Source organism: Cupressus sempervirens, chromosome 10 (genome assembly GCF_028749045.1).
Source record: "Cupressus sempervirens isolate cs-2001-9-10 chromosome 10, ASM2874904v1, whole genome shotgun sequence".
Classification (NCBI taxonomy): domain Eukaryota; kingdom Viridiplantae; phylum Streptophyta; class Pinopsida; order Cupressales; family Cupressaceae; genus Cupressus; species Cupressus sempervirens.
The window spans coordinates 439,051,425-439,055,737 of NC_143127.1; positions in this window are offsets into that span (position 1 = coordinate 439,051,425).

Here is a 4,313-nt window from a genome sequence, read left to right on the forward strand (position 1 = left end):
TATGCATGAAAAGTTCTTATAGGGGCTCATTTAGCAAAATTCCTCATTATGGTACTCAAATTGGGCTTGCAATGTAGAGTCCCAACAATTGTTACAAAAATAAATACAAATTTGTAAAAAAAATGTTGTCGTCTCATTTTTTGAGCCCAAGATCATATGACCTTAGACTTAAAAAAATTGCCTCTGATTTCAACAGCATCCAAATTGGACATTTTTAATTTGGAAATTAAGGTTTTTGGACGCTCTAAGCACAACAGTGATGTTCATTTGAGCTCAAAGTGACCAGAATCAAAGGTCCCCCCCCCTCGCATATACAATTTAAAACACCTCTGAAAGCTCAATTCTAAAAACCAATGCCAAAACTCTCAAGAACGGAACAAGGGCATGAAGATATGAAACTATGACACCATGTTAAAGTTGATGAAAGATCAGCCCTACAACTCCAAAGAATCACCTATGTGCAAACACCTATTACAAAAGAGAAGCAAAATCTACAGAGGCTGGAATTCCGAGATCCATAGAGGAGACATTCTTGATGAGAAAAAAGATAAATTGTTATTAATCAAAAGTGAATGAATGTATAACAAATAGAGATCAATCATTATAAAATGAGACCAAAATCCTAAAAGGTAACTAACCTAGGTTACATGATAATTAATAAAAGAATCAATTATATATGTCAAAAGTTTAGCTTAAGTAAACTAAAGATAATAAGTGACTTAATAATTAAATCAATATGATTTAATTAATAAGAAAATATTGTATTACTCTAACAAGGATCTGTCCAATATTATGTTAACTATTCTAAGGGACAAGATGTGAAAATGAATGCAATTCTTCAAAGAACAATTACAAAAAAATCTCAAGTACCTTATACATGTACCATTTTTGTCTTTGAAAGGGCAACCTTTAAAGAAATGCTCCAATACAATATGAAATTTGAGATAATATTTTTAATTACAACCTCGATATAAAAGCCTTACATGGAATAAGAGGTAAAATCAATGTGATAAATCCATGCTTACTTTAAACTTGTCTAATTTAAGTAGTTAAATAATTGTAATTAGTATACCACTATTAAGGAAGAACATAAGGGTCCTAACATTTTAATAACAAAATGCATTTTTAACCTAAGCAACGACAAGGCTTATTTCTTTAGTCTCTCTCTAAAACACAAAGAACCCTATTAGGTGGTGAGGTTTCAGAGAGCTGTGCTTATGAGAATTGTGTTAGAGCAAAGTGTTGATATGGTGGGTGAAAGGTGCAAAAAAGAATCGGTGGGAAAAATGGAGAAATGGAGAAGTAGGGAGAAAGTGTGGGAGAAGCTGGTTCAGGGGGGGATTTCAAGGTATATCATGAAGTTGCATGGATACGACCAAAATGTGGCTGACAGCATGGTCAATTCGTGGAAGGATGGTAGAGCCAAGGTGAATGGGATAGATTTTTTGATAACGGAGGAGGTGATTTCAGCTGTTACTGAGATTTTGATGGTGGGCTTTAAGTTCTTTAGGGACAAAAAGCTTTCGGCCAGTGCAGTGAAGGACTTTGCTGAATGCCCTGAAAAAGAGTGATACATTTTATGATCCGGATTCTATAATGAAGATTTGGAGGTATGTTTTGCGTGCTATCATTGAGTACATTACTCTTGACCCTAAGCTTGATTGTGTTCACACCCACCATTTCGTTCTTTTGAATCATTTTCGGCATGATAGCAAAGTTTCTTTGCCTTTCTATTTGTTGGAATCTATGAGCAAGGTGGTGTCAAGCTTCAAAAAGAAACCCTCTTCTAATCCTACTTTGCATGAGGGTCTGTTACTTCTCATCTATGAGCACTTCAAGGCTCAGACAATAAGTAACATGCCTTCGCATGTTGGGAATGAGGAAATTGAAAGCTCTAGCTTCTCTTCTGACTTGGATGATATATAGAGCATTAGTTCTGAGGAAGGGGGGCTTACCTTCTCTAGTAAAAAAGCTACGCCTAATGTAAAGAAGTCGCCCTCCCCCATTACCGCTAGAAGAAAAAGCCCTAGAGATCATGGTCAGAAGAAGCTTGAGAAGGAGGAGCAGGACACCTGTGATGAAGAGGAGGCTATGGAGTCTGAAGATGAGGAAAAGGAGAGGCAGGAGGAAAAAAAGGAAACCCATGGTGGGAAGAAATGCAAGAGGGTGGGCACGGAGGATGAGAGGGTGCAGTAGGACCCATACTCTTCTCCGCTCCCTCTCTCCCCTGTCCATCTCCAAGCCCACCCAGAGGAGCAAATAAAGGATAGTTTTGGAGCTGAGAGGGGGGAGGTGCTGACCAAAGTTAGGAGGAAATCCTGGAGAAATTTTAATGTGAGGACTTCAAAAATGGGTATTTTCAGAGAAGTGATGAACCCCCAGATCCTGGTGGACAATCAGGAGGAGCTGCATCTTAAAGAGCTCATTAACCTTGCGATTGTGGCTATCTCTGATAATGCCAGGGAATTTGGGATGAACCTCTTGAACAATGCCCGCAACAGCATGATAGACAATTACAGGTCAATCAAGTGGCTTCTTCATGAGCTAGAGGAGGTTAAGGAGAAGGTGGTTCAAATGGAAGGAGCCAGGAATCTTAAGGGCCTAGAGAAAGGGACAGATTATGATGATAGGCATAGCTTGGCGAAAAGGAGGATCCACAATCTGGAAAATTACAATCACAATTTGCCGAGCCAGACGATCTCACTGCTCAACTCGATCAATAACAACATTCTATCTTTAACTGATTGGCTTAAAGATAGAGGCATGCAAGGGGATGTGGATGGAAAAGACAGGGGTAAAGACAAATCTGATGAAGATAATACCACTAGTATCACTTTTTCTACTCTGGACCAGGAAGAACACTGGACTCACCAACAAGAGGCCGAGGAGAACCAAATGGCCCAGGAGGCTACCCAGGTCATGCAGGAGCTAGAAAGAAAGATCGAGGATTAGTTCATGTCTTTCTCCTTTTTGGTTGGCTTTTCATTCTGGCTTTTGACTGTTTCGTTTGTCTTGACTTTTTTGTTTGGCCTTTGTTTATTTGGTTGGGCCTAGTGCTTATTTTCAGCCTTTAGACTTGTTTATTTTTTGGTTGGGCTTCTAACGCTTATTTTCAGCCTGTTTTGTTTTAACTCTCGAGTTTCAGGATCCCTGTAAAACCTGTTTATCTAATCAAAAACATTTTAATAGCAAAATGACTAGGACATTAGTCATCTTAATTTCTCTTTAAAATTGATTAGAAATTAGGGAAGCAAACATTTATGTTATAATTCTATGTGTAATCCAAATAGTAGTGGTTAATAGAGATATCAAAGTATTGAAGTTCAACTACAACATAGCACAATATATTTGAGTTATGAAAGGCCTTACGGAGTGTGAAAATCTTGTTGGTAGGAGTATTTGCTCTCTACCAAAAACATTGGTCAAAGAGACCCATTAAAAGAATCATAATTTTTGGTTTAACCTACAACTACTTTAACTTCTAATTTCTAGAGATACAACTGACAATTGTTCTCCCCTTGATTAAAACAACCAATGGTTCATCACTTGCATGTGTTAAAGTCTTCTGGTCAAAACTAAAGAAAAGTCCTTAGTTTGTTTCTCATTTTACTTATTTTTCTTGCTCAAACAAAATTACCACTATCTATCATATAATCAACCCATCAAATCACAATATTACAAAGAAGAAGTTTTTAATTGGTTAAGAAAGGAAGGGCTTTGAACACATTAAACAATGAACACCAAAACAAAGTAGAGTAAAAAAATAAAGAAAGTTTATTCCAAACAACCAAAAGCCCTAAGAGAAAAGAAACATGTGCTAATGCATACAAATTATAGAAGGTCAAGAACATAGCACTCACATCAAAACATTGTTGAAAAACAAATTGCATACAACACATTAACTATACAGAGAGAGACTCGCATCAAGATTAGGTTGAGTTATACTGGAAACTCTGGGAAGAGTTGGGAAAGAGGAAGGATAGTCTTTCCTCTAGCAACAAACAAAATTCCATACAATACAATCATTTGGAACACTAAGGCAAGCACAAGCATAAGGAGAAGTCTGCTTAAAGGGTCTATCAATCTAAGGGGCAAAGCGTTGACAAGGAAAAAGATCATCTATCAAAGACTAGAGAAAAATAAGAGGAACATGTGGAGTAGGCTCTATGGGGTCACAAGAGACCACCCCAACAAAAATGAAGCTCAAAATCATCTTGAAAGGAGTCAACATAATCCTACTAGTCACCAGAAAAGGATTCAAAAGATTGGTACTCAAGTTATCACCACCCACATCCTTTCAACAAGTGCTAGGG